Source organism: Ovis aries, chromosome 2 (assembly GCF_016772045.2).
Source record: "Ovis aries strain OAR_USU_Benz2616 breed Rambouillet chromosome 2, ARS-UI_Ramb_v3.0, whole genome shotgun sequence".
Classification (NCBI taxonomy): Eukaryota; Metazoa; Chordata; class Mammalia; order Artiodactyla; family Bovidae; genus Ovis; species Ovis aries.
In genome coordinates this window covers 120,415,887-120,434,359 of record NC_056055.1, presented here as the reverse complement: position 1 = coordinate 120,434,359, position 18,473 = coordinate 120,415,887, and the positions used below count along the sequence as shown (strand labels likewise).

The 18,473-nt window shown below is 39.3% G+C and overlaps 1 pseudogene; it reads left to right on the top strand.

Annotated features, from left to right (window-relative positions):
* The first annotated feature begins 16,130 nt into the window (after window positions 1-16,130).
* On the top strand, window positions 16,131-16,864 carry LOC101120147 (ribonuclease P protein subunit p38-like; annotated as a pseudogene).
* The last annotated feature ends 1,609 nt before the right edge of the window (window positions 16,865-18,473 follow it).

Genomic DNA, 18,473 nt, shown 5'->3' with positions numbered 1-18,473 from the left:
TCTTCATCCTTAGCTACTGGGAAATGATTCCAAGCTACAAGAATGTGTTGCTGATAAGCACATCTTTGTTATCAGAGGCTTTGGTCACCAGACAGCCCAACAATGTAATTCACGAAGGGGGCTTTAGACCACACCATATTAGTTCGGACTTTGAAAAGAAAACTGGACATTAAAATATTGGCTAAACCTCTGGAATGAAGGGTACACTGGAGTTTAAAGGATCACCCATATGGGTAGTACGTGAGCTTCAGTTAAAATTCTGTATACCAAAGACTAGAGTGAACTTTTCTGATTAAAATACTCTGAGCAGCATCACACTGCAACACCATCACGCCATCACACTGTCCATGAGGACACCAGGAATTTCTTGTTCAACACCCTCTCAGATTTGACCTGTGTGTCTCTTTTTCAGTTAGTTCTAATTTATACACTTTCACGTAAAAAAATAGTATGATTATAAGTATAGTGCTTGCTCACATTCTGTGAGCTATCTAGCAAATTCTCAAACTTCAGTGGGGTTCTGGGAATACCTCAACTTGTAGTCAAGTTGGTCCAAAGTGAAGGTGGTCCTGGGGTCTCCAGACTTGTGGCTGGTGCCTAAAGTGAGGATGGTGCTTGGGGTATTATTCCTGGAGACTGTGCAGGTTGCCTAAACTCCATTAAAGTCTTGTTTTTAAAGTCATTAAGTTATTATATTAATTAGCATTTTAAGATAAATTCTTTCAATAAAAACTATTAGGGAAGGATCTAACTTCGTCTTAGGCTTTCATATTACAAACATATACATTTGTTATTTGTGTGTTTGCTTATGTGAGCCCTCCAAAGCAGAGTGCCCATGGGAGGGGTCTCTCTCCCTAGTCAATGCATGATCCTGTTCCCAGGGCACCTGTGTACTTAACTTTGTTCAATGTGTGAATAACTGTATGCAGGTTAGGAGGCAACAGTTAGGAGGCAACAGTTCCATGGACATGGAACAACAGACTGGTTCCAAATAGGAAAAGGAGTATGTCAAGACTGTATATTTTCACCTTGCTTATTTAACTTATATGCAGAGTACATCATGATAAACGCTGGGCTGGAAGAAGCACAAGATGGAATCAAGATTGCCGGGAGAAATATCAATAACCTCAGATATGCAGATGACACCACCATTATGGAAAAAAGTGAAGAAGGACTAATGAGCCTCTTAATGAAAGTGAAAGAGGAGAGTGAAAAAGTTGGTTTAAAGCTCAACATTCAGAAAACTAAGATCATGGCAGCCAGTCCCATCACTTCATGGCAAATAGATGGGGAAACAGTGGAAACCAAGGTTGACGTTATCTTGCTGCTACTGCTGCTAAGTCGCTTCAGTCGTGTCCGACTCTGTGCGACCCCATGGACTGCAGCCTACCAGGCTCCTCCGCCCGTGGGATTTTCCAGGCAAGAGTACTTTATGTTTTTGGGCTCCAAAATCACTGCAGATGGTGATTGCAGCCATGAAATTAAAAGATGCTTACTCCTTGGAAGGAAGTTATGACCAACCTAGACAATATATTAAAAAGTAGAGGCATTACTTTGCCAACAAAGGCCCATCTAGTTGAGGCTATGGTTTTCCAGTAGTCATGTATGGATGTGAGAGTTGGACTCTAAAGAAAGCTGAGCAGAGAAGAATTGATGCTTTTGAACTGTGGTGTTGGAGAAGACTCTTGAGAGTCCCTTGGACTGCAAGGAGATCCAAGCAGTCCATTCTAAAGGAGATCAACCCTGGGTGTTCATTGGAAGGACTGATGCTGATGATGAAACTCCAATACTTTGGCCACCTGATGAGAAAAGCTGACTCATTGGAAAGACCGTGATGCTGGGAGGGATTGGGGGCAGGAGGAGAAGGGGACGACAGAGGATGAGATGGCTTGATGGCATCACCAACTCAATGGACATGAGTTTGGGTACACTACGGGAGTTGGTGATGGACAGGGAGGCCTGACGTGCTGTGATTTATGGGGTCACAAAGAGTTGGACATGACTGAGCAACTGAGCTGAACTGAATGTTATCCACATTCTCTCTTGTAAGAAATCCATTGTCTGTTGATCACTCCCACTAGCCCCTGCCATTTTCTGCACCTGTGTGTAGTTATCTTCTCTTTTTCTTTTTTAACAGCTTTAAATAGGAAAAATAGACATACAATAAAATGCTTATGATTAAAGTTTAAAACTGATAAGAATTGATATATGTATATATTTATGAAACTATTATCAAAATCAAGATAAGCAATCACCCCCAAAATTTCTTTTAGGTCTCCTTATAACCCCTCTCTCTGCTCTTCCCCACCCCCTCCATCCTAGAAAATCATTTATTTACTCTATGTCACTGTAGATGAATTTGCTCTCTACAGAATTTAATACAAGCGAAATTATGTTTTATATAATTTTTTAATCTGGCTTCTTTTACCCAGTATGATTATTTTGATATACATCAAGACTGCTAAGTGGCTCAATAATTCACTGCTTTTTATTACTGAGTAGTATTCCATTGTATGCCAAATTCTATAATTTGTTATCCATTGATCTGTTGTTGGAAATATAGATTGTTTCTAGTTTGCGGTTATTAAAAATAACATTCATGAACAAGTATAAACATATTCTTTTATTTACATTGAGTAAATACCTAAGAATGAAATAACTATCGAATTTTTAATTTAAAAACCTGAAATATTTTTTCTCAAAGCAGTTGTATTATTTTACATTTGTGCCAACCATGTATGAGAGTTTTAGTTGCTATACATTATCAACACTTTAACATCTCATCTACACTTTAATTTTTGATTTTCTAATACATGTGCAGACTTATCTCATTGCTCTAATTTCTGATTCCCCAGTGATAAATGATGTTGAGCATCTTTTCATGTGTTTGTTGCAATCCATAGATATCCTTTGATAAAGTGTTCAAATCTTTTGCTTTTTTAACTTGGTTGTTGTTTATCTTATTATTGATCTTTGAGAGTTCTATATATGTTATAGATACAAGATTCTTACTAGATGCATGGTTTACAAATATTTTCTCTCCATGTGTGATTTTTCAACTTTTTATCAGCATTGTTCAAAAACCCAAAGTTCTTAATTCTAATGATATTCCATTCATCAGTTATTTCTTTGATACCAAAGAAACCTGTACCCAACACAGGTCCAAAAAATTTTATCTCATTTTCTTCAAGTGAATTTATGATCTTTGATGATACATTTAGCTCTATGCACCATTTGAGTTTATTTCTGTATATAAAGAACACTATATATTTTATATAGTGAGAAAGAGAAAGAAATTGGTGAAGGAGATTAAGAGGTACAAACCTCCAATTGCAAAATAAATGAGTTACAGCTGTGAAATGTATAGCGTGGAGAACGCAGCCAATAATTATATCTTTGTATGGTGATGGATGGCAAATAGACTAATGTGACCATTTTGAAATGTATAACAATATCGAATCTCTATGTTTTATAACAAGAACTAACATAGTGAAGGTCAATTATACTTCAAAAGCAAACAAACTTAGAAAAAAATGGGATCAGATTTGTAGTTAGCACAGATGGCTTGTGGTGGAGCACAACAGGAGGAAGGCAGTCAAAATGTACAAGCTTCCAGTTATAAGATAAATAAGTCCAAGGATGTACCGTACAAGATGATAAATATAATCAACACTGTTATAAGTTATATATGAAAGTCAGCAAGAGTAAATCCTAAATGTTCTTATAAGAAAAAAAAATGTTCTATTTCTTTACTTTTGTATCTATATGAGATGATAGATGCAGCTGAACCTATTTTGATCATCGTTTTGTGAGGTATGTAGTCAAATCTATATGTTGTATGCTTTAAATACATATAGTCCTGTGGATCACTTTTATCTCAATAAACCTTGAAGGAAGGAACAAGAAAAGATTCTGAGTCTACTGAAGGACCTTACAGATAGTTCAGTTCAGTTCAGTCGCTCAGTCATGTCTCACTCTGCGACCCCGTGAATCGCAGCACGCCAGGCCTCCCTGTCCATCACCAACTCCCGGAGTTCACTCAGACTCACACCCATCGAGTCCATGATGCCATCCAGCCATCTCATCCTCGGTCATCCCCTTCTCCTCCTGCCCCCAATCCCTCCCAGCATCAGAGTCTTTTCCAATGAGTCAACTCGTCACATGAGGTGGCCAAAGTACTGGAGCTTCAGCTTTAGCATCATTCATTCCAAAGAAATCCCAGGGCTGATCTCCTTCAGAATGGACTGGTTGGATCTCCTTGCAGTCCAAGGGACTCTCAAGAGTCTTCTCCAACACCACAGTTCAAAAGCATCAATTCTTTGGCGCTCAGCCTTCTTCACAGTCCAACTCTCACATCCATACATGACCACAGGAAAAACCATAGCCTTGACTAGACGGACCTTAGTCGGCAAAGTAGTGTCTCTGCTTTTGAATATGCTATCTAGGTTGGTCATAACTTTTCTTCCAAGGAGTAAGCGTCTTTTAATTTCATGGCTGCAGCCACCATCTGCAGTGATTTTGGAGCCCCCAGAAATAAAGTCTGACACTGTTTCCACTGTTACCCCATCTATTTCCCATGAAGTGATGGGACCAGATGCCATGATCTTCGTTTTCTGGATGTTGAACTTTAAGCCAACTTTTTCACTCTCCTCTTTCCTTTCATCAAGAGGCTTTTTAGCTTCTCTTCACTTTCTGCCATAAGGGTGGTGATATCTGCATATCTGAGGTTATTGATATTTCTCCTGGCAATCTTGATTCCAGCTTGTGTTTCTTCCAGTCCAGCGTTTCTCATGATGTACTCTGCATATAAGTTAAATAAGCAGGGTGACAATATACAGCCTTGACGTAATCCTTTTCCTATTTGGAACCAGTCTGTTGTTCCATGTCCAGTTCTACCTGTTGCTTCCTGACCTGCATACAGATTTCTCAAGAGGCAGGTTAGGTGGTCTGGTATTCCCATCTCTTTCAGAATTTTCCACAGTTTATTGTGATCCACACAGTCAAAGGCTTTGGCATAGTCAATAAAGCAGAAATAGATGTTTTCTGGAACTCTCTTGCTTTTCCATGATCCAGCAGATGTTGGCAATTTGATCTCTGGTTCCTCTGCCTTTTCTAAAACCAGCTTGAACATCAGGGAGTTCACGGTTCACGTATTGCTGAAGCCTGGCTTGGAGAATTTTGAGCGTTACTTTGCTAGCATGTGAGATGAGTGCAATTGTGCGATAGTTTGAGCATTCTTTGGCATTGCCTTTCTTTGGAATTGAAATGAAAACTGACCTTTTCCAGTCCTGTGGCCACTGCTGAGTTTTCCAAATTTGCTGGCATATTGAGTGCAGCACTTTCACAGCATCATCTTTCAGGATTTGAAACAGCTCCACTGGAATTTTATCACCTCCAATGGCTTTGTTTGTAGTGATGCTTTCTAAGGCCCACTTGACTTCACTTTCCAAGATGTCTGGCTCTAGATTAGTGATCACATCATCATGATTATCTGGGTCATGAAGATATTTTTTGTACAGTTCTTCCGTGTATTCTTGCCACCTCTTCTTAATATCTTCTGCTTCTGTTTAGGTCCATACCATTTCTGTCCTTTATCAAGCCCTTCTTTGCATGAAATGTTCCCTTGGTATCTCTAATTTTCTTAAAGAGATCTCTAGTCTTTCCCATTCTGTTCTTTTCCTCTATTTCTTTGCATTGATCGCTGAAGAAGGCTTTCTTATCTCTTCTTACTATTCTTTGGAACTCTGCATTCAGATGCTTATATCTTTCCTTTTCTCCTTTTCTTTTCACCTCTCTTCTTTTCACAGATATTTGTCAGGCCTCCCAAGACAGCCATTTTGCTTTTTTGCATTTCTTTTCCATGGGGATGGTCTTGATCCCTGTCTCCTGTACAATGTCATAACTTCATTCCATAGTTCATCAGGCACTCTATCTCTCAGATCTAGGCCCTTAAATCTATTTCTCACTTCCACTGTATAATCATAAGGGATTTGATTTAGGTCATACCTGAATGGTCTAGTGTTTTTCCCTATTTTCTCCAATTTGAGTCTGAATCTGGTAATAAGGAGTTCATGATCTGAGCCACAGTCAGCTCCTGGTCTTGTTTTTGTTGACTGTATAGAGCTTCTCCATCTTTGGCTGCAAAGAAATATAATCAATGTGATTTTGGTGTTGACCATCTGGTGATGTCCATGTGTAGAGTCTTCTCTTGTGTTGTTGGAAGAGGGTGTTTGCTATGACCAGCGAATTTTTTTGGTAAAACTCTATTAGTCTTTGCCCTGCTTCATTCTGCATTCCAAGGCCAAATTTGCCTGTTACTCCAGGTGTTTCTTGACTTCCTACTTTTGCATTCCAGTCTCCTATGATGAAAAGGACATTTTTTGGGGTGTTAGTTCTAAAAGGTCTTGTAGGTCTTCATAGATCCATTGAACATCAGTTTCTTCAGCGTTACTGGTTGGGGCATAGACTTGGATAACTGTGATATTGAATGGTTTGCCTTGGAGACGAACAGAGATCATTCTGTCGTTTTTGAGATTGCATCCAAGTACTGCATTTTGGACTCTTTTGTTGACCATGATGGCTACTCCATTTCTTCTGAGGGATTCCTGCACACAGTAGTAGATGTGAGGGTCATCTGAGTTAACTTCACCCATTCCAGTCCATCTTAGTTCTCTGATTCCTAGAATGTCGACGTTCATCTCTTGTGCCATCTTGTGTCGACGTGCCATCTCCTGTTTGACCACTTCCAATTTGCCTTGATTCATGGACCTGACATTCCAGGTTCCTATGCAATATTGCTCTTTACGGCATCGGATCTTGCTTCTATCACCAGTCACATCCACAACTGGGTGTTGTTTTTGCTTTGGCTCCATCCCTTCATTCTTTCTGGAGTTATTTCTCCACTGATCTCCAGTAGCATATTGGGCACCTAATGACCTGGGGAGTTCCTCTTTTGGTATCCTATCATTTTGTCTTTTCATACTGTTCATGGGGTTCTCAAGGCAAGAATACTGAAGTGGCTTGCCATTCCCTTCTCCAGTGGACCACATTCTGTCAGACCTCTCCACCACGACCCTCCCGTCTTGGGTTGCCCCACAGGCATGGCTTGGTTTCACTGAGTTAGACAAGGCTGTGGTCCTAGTGTGATTAGGTTGACTAGTTTTCTGTGAGTATGGTTTCAGTGTGTCTGCCCTCTGACGCCCTCTTGCAGCACCTACCATCTTACTTGGGTTTCTCTTACCTTGGGCATGGGGTATCTCTTCACAGCTACTCCAGCAAAGCGCAGCCGCTGCTCCTTACCGTGGACAAGGAGTATCTCCTTACTGCCGCCGTTCATTCTTACTTAATCCCAGTACTTGAATAATATGGATCAAAATTTGTTTTCTTTATAAATGGATATTCAATTATTCCTGCACAGCATAAGAATTGTATTTTTTCTCTGTGAAATTGACTTTCTACCTTTGATGAACATCAGTTAACTATTTACATGTATGTCTATTTCTGTAATTGTGATTCTATTTCATCAATCTGCTTATCCTCACACCATCACCATACTATATTGCCTTCTATAGCTTATAATAAGTTCTAAAGTCACATCCCTGGTCATTTAAGTTTAATATTTTTTCAAGTTGTTTTGTCTGTTCTAGATCATTTGTACTTATGTACAAAACTTCAAATGACATTGCCAGTTTCCATGACAGAAAATCTGCTATAATTTGACTGAAACTGCATTAAATCTATAGCTCAGTTTTGGGAGAACTGGCATCTTAACATTATTGTGTGATCCAATTTGTAAACAAGGCATGTATCTTGATTTATTTAGATTTTCTTAGAAATCTTGTATCAGTTTTGTTATGTTGAGTGTACATAGGCCTTATACATGTTTTTAGATTTGCTCTTAAGTATTTTATATTTTCCTGGAGAAGGAAATGGCAATCCACTCCAGTATTCTTACCTGGAGAATCCCATGGACAGAGAAGGCTGGCAAGTTATAGTCCATGGGCTTACAAAGAGTTGGACATGACTTAACAACTAAACCACCACCACCAGTTTATAATTTATTGCCATTATATATTGTATTTGTTTACATTGCAATTTTCAATTAATCTTGCTAGCATACAGAATAAAATTAATTTTAGTATACTTATCTGATATTCTGCACTGTGCTAAACTCAGTAGTTCCAGTTTTTATTTTCCAAACTATATGCTTTTTATTTAGTTTTCTTACCTTACTGCACTATCTAGAACCTTCCACACAATGCTGAATAGAAGCGATGAGATGGAACTGTGTTTCTCTCTTGCTTATCTTAGGGGCAATGTAATCAGTCTTTCTTCACTAAGTGTAAGTTTAGCTGTCGATTTCCCATAGAAGCTGTTCATCAGGTTGAGAAAGTTCGCTTCTATTTCAACCAAACTGAAAGTTTTTAGTCAGGACTAGATTTGGATATTGCCATATGCTTTTTCTACATCTGTTGTAATGCTTATGTGTTTTTTCTTTTTTTCTCCTGTGTTAATATTGTTAGCTCTACTGATCGATTTTCAAACTCTAAAACTTTTCACTCCTTGGTTAAAACCCAGGTGGTCAGTATATTATACAGTTAAAAGTATTGTCAGATTCAATTTGCTATCATTTTGTTAAAATTTTTTGCACTTATTCGCAAGGTGTATGTTTGCTATTTTTTATTTGTGTATTATCTTGATCTGGTTTTAGGATCATAGTAACACTAGCTTCATAGAATGAGCTGGGAAATATTTCATCCTGTGTATTTTTCTCAGTGAAATAGAGTAGCATAATTATTATTTCCTCTTTACTATTAGAATTCACCTCTTTTCTAGAAACAAACTTTAACTGCAAAAATTTATGTAATGATTTTAACTGCAACTAAATATTTTTAAATAAACCTATGACATTTGAGTTATCTGTTTTTATCTTGAATAAACATTGCAATTTATGCTTTTCATGTTATTTGCTTAATATAAATTTTCAAATTTGCTGACATAAATTTTTCATAATATCACCTTCTTATCTTTTTAATAATTGTAACACCTGTAGTACTATCACCTTTCTCACTCTTAATATGAGCAGTTGGGTTTTTTTCAGTATCTTTTTTTTCTTTTCTTAATTATCCTGACTAGAGTTTATTATTAATTTTATTGATCACATCACAAGCAACATTTTGTTTCATATTTTTAAAAATTTTGTATGGTATTCTTATTTCCTAATACACTTATTAGGAAAGCTTATTTATTATCTCCTATATTTTGAGTTTCAAATAGGCAACTAGTTGAGTTTATTTATTTGTCCCTATAGTGTGGTTATGATATTCAATTGAAATACGATTAGGTCCTTTTGATTCAGTGTTCTTTCACTTTTTGAGTTACTTATTTCCTTTCCCACTTATATTAATTTATATTTTAATAGCTATACAAATGGCCTATATATCAAACTAAAGCTTTCAAATGTCAAAATTATATAAAAGCATACACTCAAGAAAGTTTTATTCTCTCTCCGTTATAACTTTTACTTCATTGTTCACTCAAGTTTTCCCATCACCTTGTCTTTTCACACTGCTGTGAAAGTTCGATTCATAAATCAGAATATGATGGTTTTGACTCAAATGAACTTGAGGAAAACACAACAGTTGTTTGCTAATTATTAATTTGACTCCTGCTCTTTTCACTGTTCTCTTAGCTTAACTCAGTTGGAATACTTTTATTTGTTATCTAAAAGCTGTGAACATAAAGACAAGGACTATTGTTTGGCACCACTTGAAACACACTCATTATAAAGGATTACTTATTAACTGAAGAATGAGAAGAGATTCAATAATAATAATCAAATTATGGATATAAAATTGGGTTTGCCTTTTTTTTTAAATTTTGTGTGCATGCTCACTCACTCAGTCATGTCTGACTCTTTTGTGACCCCATGGGTTGTAGCGGACCAGGCTCCTCTGTCTGTGGAATTCCCCAGGCAATAATACTGGAGTGGATTGCCATTTCCTCCTCAGGAAATCTTCCCAACACAGGGACAGAACCCGTGTCTTCTGCTTCTCTTGCATTGGCAAGTGAATTCTTTACCCTGAGCCACCTGGGAAGCCCATTTATTATTCCAACTACCCATTTTCTTAACAACTCTTTCTCCTTTCTTCTATTTCACTCCTAAGTGAACCAGAACTCTGACGCATACATAACAAACTTGCTCAATACTTTTTCCATCTCAAAATCTTACTTCAATCAATTCCTTTTCCAAGTTAGGCCATACTTTAATTTCAAATTCATTTGTCTCACTTCTAAGATCTCACTTTAACATACCAAGACTTGTTCATTTCATATTTCTAAGAATCACCATTGCAGTAAATTGAGAGTTCTGTGGCGAATTAAAATCTAACCTATTATTGATTCATTTTAATTGTTGCAGTTAAAGCAGAAAATTGGGATGATCCCCTGGGGGTTTGGCAACTCACTAGAGTATTCTTGTCTGGAGAATCCCATGGACAAAGGAACCTGATGAGATATAGTCCATGGGGTCCCAAAGAGTCAGACACGCCTGAAGTGACTTACCACACAAACAGAATTAATAACCAATATCTGGCTTTAAATCATATTTGACAAGCTCTCATTTTCTTAGGTTAATACTTATCAAGTTCGCTCTCCCACATTTTACTCCTTCATTAAGTTAGGGAATGGTTGTTATAGATATCTTATGTAAGCAGAACAAGCAAAGCATTACACTTAAATGTGGTAAACTCAGCAAAGAGATGGATTCCAAATCTTTGGCAGAGCTCTGAAAGTTGGTAATAATACCTCGGCAAGGAAAAATCAGTACTCATGATGTTTACGGCAGTTTCAAGCTCAGATTGATTCCACCCTTTTTCTTCACCTACATTTCCAGTTTTGTTTCAGAGTGGTTATTATTGCAGATTTGAGATGAATGGGCAGAGAATCCTTTTACTGGGCTGTGAATGTGTGAGGGTCCACCTGGCCCTCTCTACAGCACAACTTCTAGGTCCAAGCAGATTGAATTTGATAATTATCTCAGTATGCTTGAAGGCAAGAGCAGAAAAACTTGATCAAAGTTAGGAGAAATGACAGGGAAGTTAATCATTTGGTGGTTTGGGTGGTTAAAGAAGTCTGGAAAGATTAGAAGTATTAGGCAACTTGGAAATTTTTGAATAGGTAGTGTTACAACAACTGAAAACATTTAATACTTCTCTGATAATTTGTGGAACTTGATTGCCTCAGGGTTGATGTTGTTTGAAGATGGAACAATTTAATAGCTATTTTGAGGAATATGTCCATAATAAATTACGGTTAGTTTAGAAGTACTTGATTAAAAATCCATCACATAGAGATGACTACTGAGAGGTCTCCCATTCCATTCGTTCCATGGAGTCACTATCATTTTTATGGTGAACTGGGCTGGGTGAACCAGGTCCTGGCCTGGAGAGCATTTTAAATGCTCTCACTAAAATAGAGTACAAATTTACTAAACAAACATTCTGTGCACATTCACACAGATTACATCTTATCTGTGAAAAAACAATAGTCTTGTGTGTTATTTGTTGTTGTTGTTGTTCAGTTCCTAAGTTGGGTCCAACTATATGCGACCCAAAGGACTACAGCACGCCAGGCTTCCCTGTCCTTCAGAATCTCCCTGAGTTTGCTCAAACCCATATCCATTGAGTCGGTGAGATTATCCAATTATCTCATCCCCTGTCACCTTCTTCTGCATCAATCTTTTCCAGTATCAGAGTCTTTTCCAATGAGTTGGCTCTTCGCATAAGGTGGCCAAAGCATTGGAGCTTTAGCATCAGTTCTTCCAATGAATATTCAGGACTGATTTCCTTTAGGAGTGACTGGTTGGATCTCCTTGCTGTCCAAGGAACTCTCAAGAGTCTTCTCCAACATCACAGTCCAATAGCATCAATTCTTCAGCACTCAGCCTTCTTTATGGTGCAACTCTCACATCCATACATGATTACTGGAAAAAACGTAGCTTTGACTAGACAGATGTTTGTCAGCAAAGTGATGTCTCTGCTTTTTAATATGCTGTCTAGGTTTGTCATAGCTTTTCTTCCAAGGAGCAAGCATCTTTTAATTTCATGGCTGAGGTCACTGTCCAGTGATTTTGGAGCCCAAGAAAATAAAATCAGTCACTGATTCCATTTTCCCCCCATCTATTCACCGTGAAGCGATAGGACTGGATGCCATGCGTTTTGAATATTGAGCTTTAAGCCAGCTTTTTCACTCTCCTCTTTCACTTTCAAGAGGCTCTTTAGTTCCTCTTCACTTTCTGCCATTAGGATGGTGCATATCTGAGGTTGTTGATATTTCTCCCGGCAATCTTGATTCCAGCTTGGGCTTCATCCAGCAAGGCATTTTGCTGCATATATGCACTCTGCATATAAGTTAAATAAGCAGGGTGACAATATACAGCCTCGATGTACTCTTTTCCCAATTTTGAACCATACTTGGGAAGTGTGTCATTTACTAGATATTTATTTAGAAAATTTTATGGCCTGGGGAGCATATTGGGTTAAATAAAATAAGAGAGTGATTTAAAGGTAACACTGAGACATTTTCTGCAGGATCCTAAATGTGTTTTTATTATCCAATTAAAATTTTTAAGAACATTTATCTCCACGGGCTATCTAAGCTAGTTTCTTTTTAAATACAGAATAAAGTCTAATTCCCCCCACCTCCTTCCTTTCCACACTTTTTTTATTCATTCCTTCTCTCTTTTACTTGCAACAAATAACAAATGCACACCATAAGCTAAGCACCATGCTAAGCTCTAAGGATCTGGATGTGAAAGAAACCAATGAGATGACCGTCTACATGGCACTGAGACCCCAACAAAGGGTACAGAGGAATAAGCAATTTAAGCAACATGTGACAACTGCCTTGAGAAAATGCCAGTACTAAGGAAGGAACAACTGGCTTTTTTTGTCCTTCATGGAAAGTTTCCCAGGGCAAGAGCAACTGACCCTGAAGACTACATGAGAGTTAGGCTAATAGTGTGGATTGTGAGAAGAGTGTGTCAAGCAGAATATAGGTGAAGATCTGGAGGTACAAAACAAAGTGATGAGTTGGAGGAAGTCAAAGAATATTTGGAGTGTTAGACCTGAGAGAGCAGAGTGAGATGAGGAAAGCTAATCTGATTCTTCTTAAAAGGTAGGCTTTTCTTCTAAAGGGTGGTGAAGTGCATTGGAAAACCATAAATTGGTGAGTGACAGGATAACATTTGGACTTTAAAATAATTTCTCAAGAGATAGTATACAGAATAAATGTAAAAAGAAGAAAGCCTAGAATGCAAGAAACTAGAAAGGTTTTCCTGATCCAGGCAAGAGGTGGGCTATAGTGCTGATTTCCAGAGTAAAAAGGTGTGGCACTCAAGAAAGAGGTCATACACAATGGAGTATTACTCAGCCGTAAAAAAGAATTCATTTGAATCAGTTCTGATGAGATGGATGAAACTGGAGCCGATTATACAGAGTGAAGTAAGCCAGAAAGAAAAACACCAATACAGTATACTAACACATATATATGGAATTTAGGAAGATGGCAATGACGACCCTGCATGCAAGACAGGAAAAAAGACACAGATGTGTATAATGGACTTTTGGACTCAGAGGGAGAGGGAGAGGGTGGGATGATTTGGGAGAATGGCATTCTAACATGTATACTATCATGTAAGAATTGAATCGCCAGTCTATGTCTGACGCAGGATACAGCATGCTTGGGGCTGGTGCATGGGGATGACCCAGAGAGATGTTATGGGGAGGGAGGTGGGAGGGGGTTCATGTTTGGCAACGCATGTAAGAATTAAAGATTTTAAAATTTAAAAAATAAAAAAACTAAAAAAAAAAAAAAGAAAGAGGTCAGAGTGAAGTAAATGTTTATGGTTTATTTAGTCATTCATTTATTTTTACAAATATTCATTGCATATCTACTATGTCTAATGCTTGGTACTTGAGTATTAGGTGCTGGAGTTATAGGAAAGAACAAAAGAAACAAAAGCCTTGCCTTCATGGGATTTATAATTCAGTTGAAAAGACAGCAGCAGAAAAGTAAGTGAAATATATGGTCTACCAGAGGATCATAAGTGGTGAGAAGAAAAATAAAGCAGGAAAGAGATAGCAGGGGGCTGGTAAGGATCTGAGATTTTAAATGAGATAGTCAAAGAAGTACCCATTGATATTGGAGCAAAGATCTGCAGAAATCAAGGAAGCAAACCATGTAGATGTTGGGAAGGAGTGATCCAGAATGAGGAGGAGAAGAAAAGGAAGAAAAACAAAAGATATAAATAAAATAAAATGAATATTTTTTTCAGTTTTATTTATTTTTACTTTACAGTATTGTAGTGGTTTTGCCATACATTGACATGAATCCGCTGTGGGTATACATGTGTTCCCCATCCTGAACCTCTCTCCCCATCCCATCCCTCTGGGTCATCCCAGTGCACCAGTCCCAAGCATCCTGTATCCTACATCAAACCTGGACTGGTGATTCATTTCATATATGATAATATACATGTTTCAATGCCATTCTCCCAAATCATCCCACCCTCACCCTTTCCCACAGAGTCCCAAAGACCGTTCTATACATCTGTGTCTCTTTTACTGTCTCACATACAGGGTTATTGTTATCATCTTTCTAAATTCCATATATATGCATTAGTATACTGTATTGGTGTTTTTCTTTCTGGTTTACTTCACTCTGTATAATAGGCTCCAGTTTCATCCACCTCATTAGAATTGATTCAAATGTATCCTTTTTAATGGCTGAGTAATATTCCATTGTATATATGTACCACAGCTTTCTTCATTTCTCCATTCCTCTGCTGATGGACATCTAGGTTGCTTCCATGTCCTGGCTATTATAAACAGTGCTGCGATGAACATTGGGGTACACATGTCTCTTTCAATTCTGGTTTCCTCAATGTGTATGCCCAGCAGTGGGATTGCTGTGTCATAAGGCAGTTCTATTTTCAGTTTTTTAAGGAATCTCTACACTGTTCTCCATAGGGGCTGTACTAGTTTGCATTCCCACCAACAGTGTAAGAGGGTTCCCTTTTCTTCACATCCTCTCCAGCATTTATTGCTTGTAGATTTTTGGATAGCAGCCATTCTGACTGGCGTGAAATGGTACCTCATTGTGGTTTTGATTTGCATTTCTCTGACAATGTGTACAAAAGATATTTTAAAGTAAATGACCAACTCAATGGACATGAGTTTGAGTAAACTCCGGGAGTCGGTGATGGACAGGGAGGCCTGGTGTCCTGCAGTCCATGGGGTCACAAAGAGTCCAACACGACTGAGTGACTGAACTAATAACTGAACTAAACTCATACAAAGACTATTCTAAAAATAGACGTTTAGCTAGAACTCTTTCTCCACTGTCTGGGGGGGGGGGGGTCCTTGACTAGAGCCCTCCCCTCTCCCCTGTTAAACTCAGGGTATTTAAGAGATCAGGCCTTGCTCTTTTGTGACATCCTAGGCCAACTTTCCTGTTCGGAAGCGTCCCGATGCAGAACAATAAAGAATCTTCCTGGAATTCAGGAGCCACAGGAGACTCGAGTTCTATCCCAGGGTCAGGAAGATCCCCTGGCAGAGGGCATGGTAACCCACTCTAGTATTCTTGCTGGAGAATTCCATGGACAGAGGAGCCTGGCGGGCTACAGTCCAAAGAGTCACAAAGAGTCAGACGCGAATGAAGCAACTTAGCACGCAGGATGCAGAAGGATGAAAAGTGTTCTCTGAGCGTTTTTGCACCTTGCCTCTTCCCCACCCCAAGGCAAGGTCTCTGTCCTCGCACATTGATAGACTGTTCTGGAGCCTCTTTGATGGTTCCAGTCTTGGCAAAGGACCACTCCTGGCTGGAGTCCACTAAGATCTTTCTCTGACACCTTTCTAACTGTGCCACTCCTCTGCTTTGAATGTGACAGCTGCTCCTGAAGACAGAGCTAATGCCCAAAGCACAGAACTGATTTTCAGAATGGCTGCAGCCTCCAAGTGCCAGGGAGTGGCTCCAGACTGAAGAAGAGACCTTTACGTGTGAAGGCAAGGCTGAATAACCCAGCGCAGCATCGGCTGGGGTGCCCTGGCCAGGGAGGATACGAATCTCATATGCAGACCCCAGAGGACAGAATTAAATCTCTCCAGCTTCAGAAGATTGTGGACAGGAAGAGAAAGAAAAAGCAGCCATCTTTGGAAAAATAAAGTGGAGATAGGATTCGCATGGATGTGGACCCTGGTGAGGAGCAGAAGGAGGAAAAGACAGGAGGTGACCCTCAGGCGTCAGGATGGACTCCCGCCGACGTCAGGAAGCATCAACGCCATTGGCATCCGCGAGGTCACCAGAGCGCCGAAGGGGTACAAGCTGTTCTTGGCCTTGGTGTGTCTGTCGGCCAAGCCAGCCATTGTCACCGCACACGTGAGGCAGCTGAGCCACCAGCGAAAGTACCACCATTTGCCGGATGCCCCAGCCCAGCCAGAGGCTCGCACCCACCCGGGGCTTAAAATGACTCCTGAGCTGAAAATACGTCCTGGCCTTGGGAGTCAAAAGAAATACCAATGCCTTTAGGGACCAACTGAGGGCCATCACACCCAGAGACCCCCGGTCTAAATATGCTGTGACCCAGAGAGTATCTGGAGACAGAATCTTCGGAAAGCCTAAGACAAAGAGATTTTGGACACTTCCATTAAAGAATTCTCCAAACCACAAAGAAAGCTCACTGAGGGTCAGCAAGCTGTAATGTTACACCCCTGAAAATAAACTGATTCCAAACCCCCAAAAGATAAGGAAACCACTCAAAAGGAAAAAAAAAAAAAAAAAACACCTTCAAAGTAATCTTGGATAAACCTGTCGCTTCATACTGTTGTAAAATGACACTTCATAAAGAAGTCTTGGGGATGCCTGGGTGGTACAGTGGTGAGGAATCTGCCTGTCAATGCAGGAGACATGGGTTTGACCCCTGGGTGGGGAAGATCCCCTGGAGTAGGAAATGGCAACCCATTCCAGTATTCTTCCTGGGAAGTCCCATGGACAGAAAAGCCTAATAGGCTACAGTCCATGGATTACTAAGAGCTGGACACGACTCAGAGCATGCATGAACATTTTCTCAAATGTGTTATAAAATTGCCTAATTCTTTTAATAGAATATAGAATGTAAACTCTCTCTTACTGGTAAGAGCTGCTGTAAGAGTTCAGATGGTAAAGAATCTGCCTGCAATGCAGGAGACCCAGATTGAATCCCTGGGTTGGGAAGATCCCCTGGAGAAGGGAATGGCAACCCACTCCACTATTCTTGCCTGGAGAATCCCATGGACAGAAGAGTCTGGTGGGTTGCAGAGTTGGACACAACTGAGCAGCTGACACTTACTGGTAAACATGATTGACAATAGGATGGAATAGGGCTTGTTCAGGAGCTAATGGCTTTTATAGATATGTTTGCTCCAATCTCGAAATAAAGGATAACTAATCTGCCTTTTAGATTTATCTATCTCCTTTCCTACTTTCTTTCCTTAAAAAAAAGCTACTGGGATGCACAACCTGAATGCAAGTCCATTTCTTATCAAGGAGAGGGAAGGCATATTACAAAAGCCCTTTGCTTGTCAGAATCTTTCATTGCCCAATTTCACATTTATGAGAATTTTCTGGATGGTTAAGGAAGTTAGAAACAACACCATGTTCAATCTTTCCCTGATAGTGTAGAGGAGGGGAAGGGTAGCCAAACTGTTAAGGACCAGGCCAAAGTTAGGATTTAGATATAACTTGGATGAGCCTCTTTGTGTGACGTTGGTGGAAATTAGAAGCAATGTCATTTTGAAAATCATTTGCTCTGGAAAACTCGTGACAGCTATAGATAGAATCATGTGGCCTTCACAAGTTTCTGTACCATCTTTTTCATAGTATTTATCACTCTGAGTTGAAATTGCTTCTTGTCAGCATTTCAGACTAGACTGTAGGTTTATTACAGATATAGATCAGGTCTCTTTTATCACTAAGTTAAATGCCAGGCACAACACTTAGCACACAATAGGTATACATTTAATATACATTTAGTACACATAAGTATACATAAAAGTATACATTTAATTCATAAATGAGGGCACAGACCAATTTAACGGTCATATTTCCCTGCTAAGATTGACTGAAACCTATCAACTATTTTTTTCACATCAACTACTAATATACAACTACTCAGCTCTGTATATTCATTGGAAGGACTGATGCTAATGCTGAAACTCCAGTACTTTGGTCACCTGATGCAAACAACTGACTCATTGGAAAAGACCTTGATGCTGGGCAAGACGGGGGCAAGAGGAGAAGGGGATGACAGAGAATGAGATGGCTGGATGGCATCACCAACTCAATGGAAATGAGTTTGAACAAATTCTGGGAGATGGTGAAGGACAGGGAAGCCTGGTGTGCTGCAGTCCATGGGGCTGCAAAGAGTCGGACCCAAC